General features: G+C 31.2%; 1 long non-coding RNA gene across 1 annotated transcript; it reads right to left on the minus strand.

Annotated features, from left to right (window-relative positions):
• Positions 1-923: 923 nt before the first annotated feature.
• Positions 924-1754, minus strand: LOC123692452. The gene is made up of 2 exons (XR_006751554.1): positions 1696-1754; positions 924-1168 (listed from the first exon to the last, which is right to left on the minus strand). It is a non-coding gene; the product is annotated as an uncharacterized LOC123692452 (long non-coding RNA).
• Between the last annotated feature and the right edge of the window lie 14178 nt (positions 1755-15932).

Genomic DNA, 15932 nt, shown 5'->3' on the forward strand with positions numbered 1-15932 from the left:
ATTAAACGCTTGCAAATAAACCGTGAGAGTTATGGCAATCCGATCAGACGTAGATACCATCGCGCCAAATCAAACACTCCCTTGACGGCTCATAAGCGGTAAACCATTTTGCGCTTCCAATGAAAATATGGTACATCCGAACACGTTTACAATCCACTCGGGAATTTTTCGCGTTTAGTAGATAGAGAGAGCGTATTTGAAACATTGAGATAATATGAATATGGAGCAGACACCACGAACAAAATCTGTGCGCCAAGCGCGGCGGCGCGGGGCGCGCGAATGGCGGCTAGACAGTCATAGATTATGCGATGTCACTGACTCACCGCTATAGAGGCGACACTTTGTTTCATTCTGTCTATTTTATTGGGTGCCACTCATTACGTATGCATGTTGACTTGAAATTTTCTTTGTACTTACTTACTTAATATTTATTTTAGGTATAAACTGACTTTACTTAATTTTAATTGCTATTTTTTATATTTAATTTTTCTGTGATTTTATGTATGTTTCTTTGATTATTATTATTTGTGATATGTCAATTTTATATTTTATGATTGTGATTTATATTTCATATTATGTGTATTAGTGATTTTTGTGGGTCTTTGTTACTCTTAAATAAAGAATTTATTATATTATTATTATTTACTACGCGGGGCTAACAATATCTGGCATATAATATAGGATGATGTAAATAGTGACGTCATATGGTATAATTTAATTTTTTTCGCCTTTTAAGGTTCAGTTTGGGCTATGGGAAGTTTCATTCCTTACAAAGTTAGCCTTTTTTAGAAAAAAATAAAATAAAAGCCGTTTATTTTTTTTTCCTCAGAACATGTTCCCGGCTCAGAAATTGCTTGTATTGCCAATACTATTGTAGCACACCTTCGGCTAAAATAAATAAAATAATAATAATGTTAGTGATGGCTAAAATAATATTTTATTTGTTATACAAATCCGTAAAATTTTATTATTATTACTAACATCAATACAAGGAACAGCAGACTTCTTTAGAAAACGCCTTCCCGCTTTTGTGGTATATTTATCCTCATCGCGAAAATGCAATGAACAGACGCAAGTTCTATCGGATGGTAACCAGGTTTCTTCACTGCGGTTGTTTTGGACAAATTTTACCCATTTTTCCCTTTCTTCACGGCCCAGACATGGAAACCTTGAATAGAAAAAATATTAAATTTTACTTATCTCTGAACTAGAGGTCGGCCCCGGCTTCGCCCCATATTTCGCAATAAAAAGTAGCCTATGTTCTTTCTCAGGGTCTAAAGATTGTCTGTGCCAAATTTCATCAAAATCGGTCCAGTAGTTTATGAGCCTATTCATTACAATCAAACAAACAAAGTTTTCCTCTTTAAAATATTAGTGCAGATAAATAAATAATAATTCAATTATACCTACGCTCCAGTCAGTAGCTTATACAATATCAATTTAAAACTTGATTAAAATCAATTAACAAAAAAAAATTGGTGATTAAGTAATTGATTTTCATATATCATGATTTTATGCTTTTCTAAATATGTAAAATTATTATTTTATACTATAAAAATATACGCCAGCAAATATTACTAACAACACTTATTTCATGCCCAATGTCATATCTTAAATTTTTAATCTATGACAAAATGTCGCCCGCCAAAAATTTTGCTCTAACTAAGTTTTAAAAATTATTATCTAGTTACTTACTGATGAAAAGTTATTCCTTTGCACTTTTCCGTATTATTTGTATTATTTGTGCAATATCGTAACACACACGTAGGCATATTTGATGCGTTTCACTTTAAAACAAATAAAAAATGAGCGTGACGTTCGCGCCAATGAGCGGAGCAAGCGACTGAGTGCAGTTACGCCAGATGACGTATGTTGAGCGGAACATATGTGATGTAGGCGGTATCGTCTCCATATTCATATTATCTCAATGATTTGAAATCGTCTTAAATAAAATTGAAACCCATGGTATAGTGCAGCGCGTTATAGACGGCTTTTAGATTATAAAAGGTATTTTTAGGTTATAAGGGAAAATGTCAATAGGTAGGTTATTGGAGATATAGAATCATGTTATTCTTTTCTTGCCACAAACCGATTGTATAATATCTAAAAAAAGTTGTTTGAAGAATTTGGAAAACGCGACAGGAAACGTGGTAATTGTAATTAGTGTTCTTAAATATTTTTATAGTGTTTGTTGGGAAGCATTTCTTTTGTATATTAGTGTAAATAATTATCATATACTTCAAAACATAGTATCTATTTTATTGCAGAATATTACCTATTTATGTAATAAACTCAGTAAAGTAGGATATCGTATGACAATGAGACAGACATATTATAAACTTGAAATTACCTAGTTTTGTTTCACATAACCATCAAAAGAATGCACATAATCTACCGTATATTAACAAGCCTGCCACGGATATTATGACATTATTATCTTCATTAAATATTTTTATGACTAGTGTATTTTCTCTGTGCAGTATAGACTAGTAGGTACATAAACTATTACTCTGGCCAGACGGGTGCGTTGTAATGAAGCAACATAATGGAAATGAATGCATAAATATTCGATGTTAAGCACCACATAGAGCTGCATCTCTGGAATATGCTAAGGCTGCGGACAGACTTATCCGTCTCAATTCCACTATTATTATCAGACCAGTTTTTATATGTAAATATTTGCAGCATTTTACGACCTTCTCGTGTTATCGAGAAGGCCGTTTTATCGCCTTCGCGCTTAGATCAATGGATGCCACAAACTATTCTAGCTTCGCAAATGTCTGACACTAAATTTGTTACAATTGAAACCTCTTGAATCCTTTGTTATCTTAATAAGGTCGTTCTAATCCTGTCAAATATTTTACAGTTTATCCGTGCGAAGATTGTATCAGATTATTGCTTTGCATTCAAGATGAGTTATTGCTAATAAATTAATAAAAGGCGGTGAAGAACGTAGCGCGGAATAAATCCTAAATTATACGCTTGTAGTGATCGAGTATGAGGGAGTCAATTTGGGACCTGATTCTGCCTTTCATGGCGGGCCCTTAAAATATTACTGTTCCGTTACAGGGCAAGGACCACTGATTTTAGTTCTTTTTCTTACATCAAGGTGATTGGCCCCATTGCACCATAAAATTGGGATGACTTGTGAAATGCTGTGCTAAATTTGTACAAAATAATTGAAATATTAAAAATTACTTGAAATTTTTTATTTAAAATTTGCAGTCATTGATGGCCACGGTTGGCCTTATTGTTGACATAATATTATAATATTCATAACATATAAAATAATATATAATCCAATAACACGCTTATTATGCTGATGATATTGTAGAACAAACGAGCCAATTATCGCGACGTATTTTATTTGTTTATCACAATAATATACATAATATATAAGTTTATTAATCAAGATATATTGAGGTCAGTTTTTAATTAAAGACATTTATCACTACGCCGTTCATAAATTTGTTAACCTTAGATTGAGTCACTGAAGTATTTTTATTAATTCTCACTAAACTGCAATCGATTTTTTGACGTGTTAATATTTTTTGTGATTCACGATCAAATTACTTATATGTTAATTGTGTTGTAGTCATTATTGTGAATAATGCTAATAACTGTACAAAGCAATACCGCAATCATTTAGTTTCATCGGTACTATAACAAAAAATCTGACATGTAAAAAAGTGTCATTAATTATATTTCAGACAAAAATAAAAGTATGATAATCATAGTTTTAAAAATAATACAGTTTCCACAAGTAAATATTAAGTAGGTCTGTACTTATATTTTATTGGTGTGTCTGATGCGGAACATAATTTTAGTCTACATAAGGTGTAAATAAAGTAATTATGTATGTTATATTTAGAAAATTACGTTTAAATACTGCACGCACGCTTTACCTAACATCCCGAATTTTTCATAGAACATTCAAATTCTATGACCACAATATAATGCCTCGTAAAATTAAATGCCGTATAGCGTGGCATGGTGTGCGTCCACCCTAAGTGCAATAAAGTTAAGCAATAATGCGTAGGCGGTATATACATGTCCAATCTAATTCACGTGTATGCCATTCGGCGGCCAAATTAACAGAGTTGCAGGACACATAAGGAATTTCGTATATCATTAGTTAGCCGACCTTCGCGGACGCTGATTATAATAGATCACCGAATTTTAATTATATAATAATTCTCACATTAGCGAAAACCTGATCGGCTAGGTCGCAACACATCTGGTAAATGTGTTTTTATTTATATTTTATGTGCCGCCCGGCGCGCCTTCTGTCGTTATGTGGTAACTGGTAAGTATGCGACAAAATGTTTTAAAATTATTAATCAATGCGGACAATTATGGAGCTCATAAAATCGAGTTTTTGAACCATTATTTTGCATAATAGGCAGATTTGTTATATATTTTTTTTAACAATGTTCATTTCATATTGGGCTCTTTTAAATACGCTACGCGGGTCGCGGTGTTATACTGCTGAATCTGAAAATTTTGTGTGTTTGTTTGAACGTGTTTCCACTTATTACCTAAAGCAAGAAAAATGTCTGAATATAATGTCTGATTAAGAAATTTGCGCTCAAAATGTTTTGGCATAATTGGCATGCCTTTTGCATTTCCTATACGATGCAAATGCAAAACGAATGCCAATTACTAAACTTAAATTAGAAGCAAAAATCACACTAAAACTAAAACTTGGCATAAAGAACTAAAAAAACCCGGTATAATTTTTTTTTGTAATACCTATGTTTTAATACAAAAATTGTGTTACCGAATCCTGTTCATATGATTTATAGACAATGGAACTAAATGATACTTCAGAATATGGTTATAGAACCATTGTAATTAAGATTATTGAACCTTTGAACTCACGACTAAGCAATTAAAATTAACATAACATCAAAAACGTTGCAGTTTTAATGAAAATAACGGCATAAATAAAAACAGGAGATCAATGGAAGTTTTCTATTTTGAACGTTTAAATATATTGGTTTTAAATTGTCCCAAAATGTTCAGTTTTACGATGAGGATACACGATATAGATTCTAAATAAGTTCTAATTAAAAATACCATCGTTAAACAAAAGGAATTAGAACCATACCAGAAATCCAGCCTTATTTATAACAGTTTCAAAACCATAAAATTTTTCTTATCTTATATGTCTATTTTAATTAATGTGGCTAAAAATTCTGATCGGATCGGAATTCCATAATGGGAAAATATACCAGCTATAAACTGAGCATCGTTCTTAATAGATCATTACCCCATTTGTGTCCTAACTCACGGATATGGTTTAAAACTCGATAATCTAGTCCGAAATTAATTCGGTGACATAACGACGTTGTTCTTACATTCCTTTGGATTAATGTGTTTTAGTTTTTTCATTTAAATAAAGAATTTTGTTTTTTGTAATTTTTATAGCTTTTTCATAGCTTTGGTTTTAGAAATTTCTAGAAAGTATTGAGATCATTAGAACTACTCTCTGAGCGAAACCTTTGAAGAAATTCAACTATTTGTTTTTTACGTTAATTTAATTGGTTATTATTTTCTTAAAATAGACACTTCTTATACCTACTTTACTTAACATAAAATATACAGACCATGCTCTTTATGATTTTTTTATTAATCCATCTAATTATATTATGTTGTCTGTTGATCATTCAACAAATTTATTGAATGAATCCAGGAAGTGCTTATATTGAAAAGAGCCGAAAAGACGCACACAGTAGATATTTACGCTTACGGATATATATCACATGAATCACACAAGGACACACAAATACGTCAATACACAATTTCTTTATTCTATGTAAGCTTAGCACGAAATACAATAAAACCCACGACTTAACCTTTTCTATAGAATACTTCGAAATGTGTTTTAGTTTATACAATCACATATAGAGACTAGATTTTATATTGCGGTTGCACGATTCCGAATTCTTGGTAGCGTTTTAAGGCACCCCACTGTTATATACTACATTAAATAAGACAAATAGTTCCGGAGATACGGCTTGGTATCAGCCAAGCCATAATCAGGGGCTATCTACATTGGTCGAGTGTTCTGATTCTTCGTTTAGGAATTAGTCCGAAGGCTTGTTAAGCTTGACCCATGATGTATTTTTATTATATTAATGCCAAAATAGCGATTACTATGTTCATAGATATAAAATCAAATGTAGAAATGTGCATTTAGCATATAAATATTAACCGACTTTAAGACAAAGATGCAGTTTTTGGTTTATCTACGTCAGTCAATTAAAATGAATATGATTGGTGACACATTACTGTACATTTTTCTAATAACATATTGTTTTATGTTAAAAACACATTGATCAAAATTTCTTAGAATTCGTTCAATAAAGATCTATTCTTGTGATATATAAATAAATCAACCATATTCTGATACTAATAAGAACTAAGCGGACTTAACAATACCCAATAAATTTCCAATATAACACTTACTTAGTATTTATTTTAGTAATATTCCAATTTATTATGCTATCTTGAATTATAATATTACTAGCTTTCGGCCCGCGGCTTCGCCCGCATTTTCAAAGAAAGACCCGTTCCCGTAGGATTTCCGGGATAAAACCTATCCTATGTCCTTTCTCGAGTATCAAAGTGTCTCTATACCAAATTTCATGCAAATTGGTTCAGTAGTTAAGGCGTGATTGAGTAACAGACAGACAGACAGAGTTACTTCGCATTTATAATATTAGTATGGATCTTTATAAGGAATACGCGTCTAATAAACTTATGTGATGCATATCTATTATCTATATTTTCAACCGATATCAATAAAACTAAAATAATGGATTAAATACATATATTTTTAATAATAAAACATTTACATGTCTCGTAGAGCCTTTATCGCTTAAGCCTTCATTAATATGATGATATGAAGAAATTTGTAGGCATTAAAAATTGAACCAACCAAACTGTATAAGTGTAACTACACAGCATATTATAAACCCACAGAACAACTACTGGGATCCATTTCATTTGATAGTTTCATATAATAAATGCTCGGAATATACGTATTAGGCGCGGTTTACATGCACGCCGCTGTGGACTACATGTTAGGCCGGTGGTCTTCCAAATATAGGTTGATAATAGACTTTACATTTTAATAGTTTGAGTCCATAGCTTAATATTATATCAAACAATTTTGTTATAATATTTATGTATGAATTTGTTGAAAATGTTATTTTGTTCTTAGATCGAACGTATAAAAGAACAACTGTAACTCGTCTGAAAATCAAATCAGTTATTTTAATATTCCAAGTTTTAATCAGTATATTTTTTCTACTACTACTACTACTACTAGATAAAAAATTGAGTACATAAATATCTAATAAAATATAGAGATAAAAACAGAATCGAATGGATTTGAATTCCACTTCAGTATTTTTAAGTTGTTTTTTTTTTATTTCGTTGAAGTTTTAAGCAATTATTCAATTAAGTAAATTGCTTTATCCATGAATAAAATGTGGAAATATAGATTGAATGTCTTTGATTAAAATTTATATGCTATTTTGCAATAGATCTAAACTGAGCTAGATGAATATAAAAACGTTTTTGTCTATTAAATTAAAATTTTATTTGTATCAAATAATATTCTAGTGCAAGACACTAGTAAGCTAATAAACTGGCGCGATGTCCTTTGAAGAAATCACAACCACAGGCGACTGTCAACACACAGTAGCCGCCAGGGGCGGATTCAAATGAAACACTTAATATATTAGAAATATATTTATTAAAGATCTAATGAAATGCAATGTTCTATTACACATTAAATTTACATACATTAAAAAATAAAAGAATAGTAGGTATATTGTTGAATTACCATTCTTTACACTTATTTTAATGAATAAAGGTTCAAAACTGGTTCGGTGTGAAACTTTTTTCACCTGTAGAAAGCTGTATTTCTGTTTGAAATAGGTTATTCTTTATTTACTTAAGTCACACGTGGCGTGCATTTGGCGTCAGGAGCTGGAGCGACTGAAAAATAAAATGAAATGTTATATTTCTTAACTTCCATATAATTATGATCAAGTCAACCAATTAGCTACGTCATCATTTAAAATTTCTTCTTAAATACTAAACAAAATAAAATGAGGGATAGCATGTTTCGCTTTTTAATGTTGAGCACAAATAGTTGGGCTGTTTTATTTCCTTGACTAGTACCTATACTATTTTTTTTCTTAATCTGTAGTCCCGAAGTCCGTCCCTGCTAGGACTATAGTAGCGCCACTATTGTACCGGATGCGGTGCTAATTGGATATGTCAAATGCCAGTGGCTTTCACGCCTCGGAGATAGTTCCGACTTGCTTACAAGACATTAATTATTAAGGAACTACTCTATATAGTGTCACTCGAACGAGCTTGAATTACATTAAAATTGCATATCGCTGGAGGTAGTTCAGTAACATTAATTATGTCTGTTCGACATAACGATAGGGGCTGTTTAATCTAAAGTTTCATTGATGTAACCTGAATCCGCGTTTGATTTATTTATTCGCTTGTTATGCTAACATTAATAACGTGATTTATAATTTAATGCAGGGTTTAATCAAAGTGGTACATAGGCAATAATGTGAGAGTATATATTGTGATGATAATCTTAAAAATTAAAATATATATAAATCTCCTGCCACAATGTTTGTCCTCAATAGACTCCTAAACCACTTAACCGATTATAATAAAATTCGCACACCATGTGGAGTTCGATCCAACTTGAGAGATAGGATCAGTTAAACATCCTTCCTCTATGGATAGGATAGTTTAAATCTCAAATCGTTTTAAAGAAAGCTAGTATATTATACATTTGAAAGTAATGTAACAAACAATCTTAAAGAAATTCTGTTAAATAAAAATTCATAAAGTATCTAAGTACTGTTCGTATTCACAATACAAAAAATATAAAGGCATGTTAGTACACTAGTTTTAATGGGTTGGCAAAACATTAATGTTTTAACAGAATTGTGGATTTAATTGTGCATAGAAGATTTAAATGAAAAATGAAAACATCATCACTGTATAAAGAGTTTATTAAAAAAATACAATTACCAATTTACCCATTTCACAACTATACGCAGGGCTCGATGTTATCTCAGTGTATAAAGTTCACAATGTTTTACCAATAAATAGCAAAAAGACGAACTTCACTACACACTGAGACAATGTACAAGATTTAAAGGTTACAATAAATATCACAAGCACCATTGTCTCTGACGAAACTTAATTATTTAACTCGATGGCATCAGTCTATTAACTGATTAAATTTTGAATGATAGTAATTCCCGTTGCTTTGTCCACGTACAGTTAAGATTTGAATATTTTTATTATGTTTGGATTAGAAACTGTTTTCGAAAAATTCCAAGAAGTTGTCCAAGAATAATACTTCTACCAAATTATAGAACGTACTCAATCATCTTGTCTTTTCTTAACGGTTTGCCATAATTAAGCAGTACAAGTAATTTTCTTTGAGTGGGTTGTTCTAGTTTATAGTTACACCATGAGTAATAATGTTATTTTTCATTTGATAAAGTAAGTAAGCACTTTTAATATAAATAATTATACACCTTATTAAAAATGCTAATTTATTATTATCCTCATTTGTCTTTCCAAGCTAAAAGTTAGCGTATCCTAATTATACAAAGAAAACGACAATTACAAAGCAAATTAAAATTGAGTTAATAAGAGTTTTAACAGCAAACATCAATCATTCTGATTAGCGGCGATAAAGGAAATCAGCTCGAAAACTTCATTACTTTAACGTCTTGATACGTAAATGTACGTCGTTTAGGTAATATTTCAGGCACATCTCAAAAAGATCGCTGATATAAAAGTAATTCCGCCATTTAAGAGTTGAAACGTGAGATTGATTGATGGGGGTGCCAGAGACAAATTCACTGTGAAAATATTGTAGAAATCTTGCTGGGAAATTTCACTGTTACTGTATTAAAGCGGCCGCGATTCGGAGTGGCTGATGCTGACAGTTGATCAATTACGAAGACCGGGAAAGTTCCTCACTCAACTGATTAATTAATGACGTGTATTTTTGTTTTATTTTTAATTATTTTGCGGGTTTAATGGGAACGAGATTTTTGGTGCGTTAACTTATAATTGGGTCACATTTACCTCTGCGTGACACTGATAAAACATGTCTTTTGTTGAAAATCTTATTATATATTCGACACTTTTGTGGTGTGTAGAGTCACTGCTTACATTAGCATAATCTTGTTTAAAATATACAAATGTTTTACATTTTACATGTTCAGTTTCAAGTTATCATACACTAGTATCTAAACCTATCCCAGAAATATAGTTTAGGTATTCTTAAAGTAGTCAAAATAAAGCCCATGAACCCTTAAGCTATATATCGATATTACTTTATGTAGTTTAAGTTATAATGTAATATAATAATCAACACAAACATTACGTCAATCTTTAAATATAATTATATAATGTTTAATAAACTACATATCAATTATAAATAATTATAATTGTTACTCGCTTTGATGTAACGCTGTCTTCCTGTTCTGCTTGTGATAACTCTTCTATAATGTGAGGTTTATGCAAAAAGTATATTTCCACATTCCATATAAACAAGAAAACGTTTTGTATTGCATTCTATTTATTTGAAGATGACCTTAAGGTTAATCGGTTTAACAATAAACCAAATTAAAGCATTTACAAAGCTTTTAAGTAATAATGTATCCATTTTGATGATATCATACATTCCTTAGTTTAAATATTATCTTTGCATCCTATAACGGATAATATTTTTTGGATGAATGATAATGTTGTGGTACTTTTTCGCAAGAATACTTCAAAATGGATTTTTACACACTATGATCAAGAAATACATTGATTTAAAAAAAATCTAAAACATTGTTCTATTTAAACAGTTAACACTTGTGATTAAACGATGATAAAATTTATTTTACTCATAGAAAATCACTTGTACACTGCTTGTGAGTGTTGGGCTATTTATTATTTTCCGGCTGGATCGTAGCTTAGGTCTTCAAATAATAATAAATATTAAAATATGTCGTAGTTATTATAGGATCTGGTTAAACGTATATCATCTACCTATCTAGCAAGTATCTAGCTATCATAATTAACCTTGTTGGTAATAAGAATTCATGTTATAAAATAGCCAACGAATACCTACCTATTTTTTGCACGGAAAATTAGGTGATTTATACTATTATAACGGAAATTAGTTTATATACTCCATTAGCCATAAAAGCCATATATGTATTCCAATAATAAATATGTCAAAACGGTCAAAACTAATTAACAGAGTTAAATGTCAAATATTTGACATAATTATTGTGTATCAAAATTAAAATAATTTTATTTTTAAAATCTTAATATATATAAATCTCGTGTCACAATGTTTGTCCTCAATGGACTCCTAAACCACTTAACCGATTATAATAAAATTCGCACACCATGTGCAGTTCGATCCAACTTGAGAGATAGAATAGTTTTTATAAAAAAACGTAAACATGTAGGTACCACGGGCGAAGCCGGGGCGAAAAGCTAGTTGCCATATAAATCCAAAGATGTGAAGATTATTATCACGATGCGATATCAAGTTCACTGCGACTAGACAACCTTGTAAGGTCACCGTTTATTATCTACATGTAAATGTTTCATCACAAGCGTCACACAGTTCGTCTTCACTCATATATTAATATTAAAAATACCAGAGCACTCCAAAAAGTACGAATTATGGTATAAATACGATGCACCCGGAAATGATTTTTTAAGTTCACCACTATGGAATGCGAAGTGTCATAAGCCGCGAATGTTGTGGGCACGATTTTGACCCTTCACGCATGGGTTTAGAGTACATTTTAGTTAATAGAGCGTCCTATTAAACTTGTATGCACTAAATTCATAAATCACGCATTTATTTCGTGAGGCACGGCTCGTTGCGGCCGCGGTACGTGCTTATCTGCTATTTCCAATGGAACGTGGTTTCGGCTACATATTGATAAATATTGGCCAGATTTCCCGGCTTAATAACAGCGGTCGGGGTAGTGAAGACTTCGTGATCGATCTACACGTGGGGATGGTTTCACAGATACGTTAACACACTTACACAGAAATAAGGGAGATTTAGTAGACGCTTTTAAAAAGTTTTTATATAATATTTCAGTAACTAGTAGTTAAATTCATGTACAAATGCAAGTCTATAATTAAAGCGCAAATAAAAAGTGTCGCCTCGTTGTTTCATTTTATCGTTTTAAAACAACAAACAAAATGTAATTCACAATATCCGTATACGTGCATAAGAAAACTTCACACAACTATGTACTATTGAATAAACATTTTAAATAATAACAAGTGAACAGTTACTACTGAACTTTGATATAAAAGGTTAAACACAACTCAACCGGTCAAGAATCAGTGATGAGTCGATGCATTCTTAAGTATCGGATATGAATTTATGGCCTTTTTGTAATGTTTTTATATAAATATTGCACTTATGAGCCCATTAACGGATTAACGTTTTAAAGACATGCATTGTTTATTTCTTTGTTAATTAATTGGTTCGTCGACAGTTTTACAGCCTAATCAATTTCAATAGAATTGAGCTCTTTTTGGTATCTGAGCTTTCACTTACCTGTAGTATGTAGAAATGTAGAAAGATACTATCTATATCCTTATAGATCGAAGACAACCTACCATTTCGATAAAACTGACCTAAATCCTTTAAAATTTTATTAAAAAAATAATAGAGTTGCATCAGAAAATAAACTCTAAAAATTTTAATATTTTTATGTTAAAATCTGAATACATGAAATGCAAAAAGTTGGTGTTATAGAGTGAATTTGAAATATAACAGGTTATACATGCACAATTTAAAGATCAACTAGGTACTTATTATCGCTGAAACAAAGATGTTACGCTTTAGAAATGCAATACGCGATATTTTTAAAACTTTTCCCCGACTCTAGTTATAAAATATGTACAGTAATTTCTATGTTCGTTTACTTTCCCACTATGAATATTATAATTTTTGTATCATCACAAAATATTCCAAATCATACTGCTACTTTCATAATTAGGTAATCTATATCTATAATGTAAAAATGAATCCCAAAATGTGTTGGTAAGCGCATAACTTTAGAACAGCTGAACCGATTTCTTTAATTCTTTTTTTATTATATTCCTTGAAGTACGAGGATGGTTCTTATGTAGAGAAAACTTGAACATGTACCACGGGTGAAGCCGGGGCGGACGGTAGTATTTTATAAAAATGAAACCCATTTTCCTTGGTCAGTGCATCACGCCTGAACGGGTGGACCGATTCCGATAATTCTTTATTATTATATTCCTTGAAGTACGAGAATAGTTCTTATTTAGAGAAAACGTAAATATGTACCACGGGCGAAGCTGGGGCGGACCGCTAGTAATAAGTATATAAAACTAAACAACGTATTCCATTTTAATAATTACTACTAATAGTAAGATATTAACTATAATATCGTTTGCAACTTTAAATAAAACAGAATATTCGCTACATTACCGTTTGAATATCAATAACTAAGGTAGTGAAGGTTTACGTCCACACAACTTTCAGTAAACTTCAAGAGGATTCAAGTTTCTAATTGATTAAGATAAACCGGTAAGCCGCTTTGATAGATTCGCTTTGCTGTTGTTTACATAATATCACAGATTTTATAAAGAAAAATATGTAAAATAATTTTGTTTAGATTTAGAAGTATTATTTCATATATTGTTGAGGATTAAATCTAAAATAAATAAAAAAATCTTTCTTATGTAAAAAAATCGTATGAAAAATAAAAATTGTAAATTATAAAACTAAAACAGACTTCTATATCTGACTATTTCTTTGTGTTTGACATATTTATTATCAGCAGACAATGGCTGAAAATAATGTAAATCATTATTCTTATCTAAAAAAAATATTAAAGCGTTTATTTTTAGAAAAATGTCTTTTACGTAAAGAAAAACATTAAATTTTCCGTCAGACCGGGTCTTAATGTATTTATCATTATATTAGAATAGAAGGAAGGCGTCAAAATAATAACTACGCAAAAATCAGTATCGGCGCCAGAATCCACGAATATTAAAATTAATTGGTTCGGTTTTTCGTTATTTGAATGGCATTCGCGTTAATTCACTAAACAAATAAGCTTGCGAACTGATTTACTTAGAAGTAATATTAATTTATTCCTTTTTTATTATAATGTGATATTAATTATGTAAAGATTCCATTCACGATCGAAACTTGTATGCTTCCTTGACTCTAATGTGCTCTATCTACGTCAAAATTTTTATCGTAATACATTCTGAAAAATAATCCCACCAAAAACATTTTCATGTAAAATGTTGCCAAGACGAACCCATATGACTCGCACGGTCAAAAAGTTATCAGATCTCATGTAGAGCCAAGCTTCTAACACTACACGCCCTAACTCTACAAGGCCTAACTTCACAAACTCTACACCTTAGTCAAAATATGTGCTTGGCCATTTCGCTACATTCACATCGGCGTAAGGTGAAAAATTAATTAATTCACTGTTCATTACTTTTGTGTTATACAATAGTTCTTGTAGTAACGAACGGCCAAGCCACATATTTTGACTAAGGTGTAGAGTTTGTGAAGTTAGACCTTGTAGAGTTAGGGCGTGTAGTGTTAGAAGCTTGGCTCTACATGAGATCTGATAACTTTTTGACCGTGCGAGTCATATGGGTTCGTCTTGGCAACATTTTACATGAAAATGTTTTTGGTGGGATTTCATTTCTTTTTGTAAGTTGTTTGTAACAAAATTTTAAATGTCGATTAAATTTTTTTTTAACAAGGAGTACATATACGGGAGTACATGTACGTATATCTATATGGGAACCAAGTTTTAGATTATTAGATTAGACCTCTAGCGTCATCAAAATTTAATTTAAAATTACAGGTCTCATACAAACTCCCATCCCCTAGTTTAAGGAGTTGGGGGATGAAAGTTACAAGTTTTATAATTTTTTTGTTGTTTGTGTGCTAATACTAGCTTACATACAAAATTTCAGCTTTCTAGGACATTAGGAAATACCTTAAGAATTTTGATGATCATCAGTGAGTCAGTGACGAAATTAGCGTTTTTTAGATATAAATAAAATCTGAAGTATAAAAGCTAATGTAATTAAAACTTAATATGTTCAATAAGTCCGCTATTGACAATATATCCCGAAAATTTTGTTGATCTAGCATAATCAAAACCCAAGTTATGAGGGTTCAAAAAAACGTCGAAGCGCTTCGAGAAAAGGTAGGTAGTGCCCGTGCGCTTCGCTTGTTCGCTTGGCTCGTCTTGGCGGGGGCACTACCGTGCCCCCAGATTAGGTCTTATTACATAAAAACTTCCTTAAGGATCTATCCACGTATAGTCTTAACCCATAGGGCTAAAATTTGACATGCAGGTAGCCAGAACATATAGGCATCCTCTACGAAAGGATTATTTTTTTCAAGATAGGGAAGAAACCACAATCATCTCGTCTGATGGAAAGTTAAGATGTGATATTTTAACAACTTGCGGGGTAATTAATATTATATATCTATTGATAATTGCTTTATATATACATAGTATGTGTCACGCAGGATAAGATATTAAATTTAAAATATCTGCGTGAAACATAAATGTTTATCTTTCTACGATCCAAACACAATAACTTAGTATATTTTATGTTACAACCCACTAAAACTAATCTAGATACAAATTTAAAATTTCTAAATATCTAATAACATTTTTATGGAGTCGAAGTTAAGATATCATCAAGCAATATTTATAGTCACCATAATTATAATAACGAGCTTTGCGTATAACTGGAAATGTTTATTTATACACGTATACGTGCTTTACTGATAAGATTTTTTAATTACTGTTTTATAA

This window comes from Colias croceus, chromosome 1 (assembly GCF_905220415.1).
Source record: "Colias croceus chromosome 1, ilColCroc2.1".
Classification (NCBI taxonomy): Eukaryota; Metazoa; Arthropoda; class Insecta; order Lepidoptera; family Pieridae; genus Colias; species Colias croceus.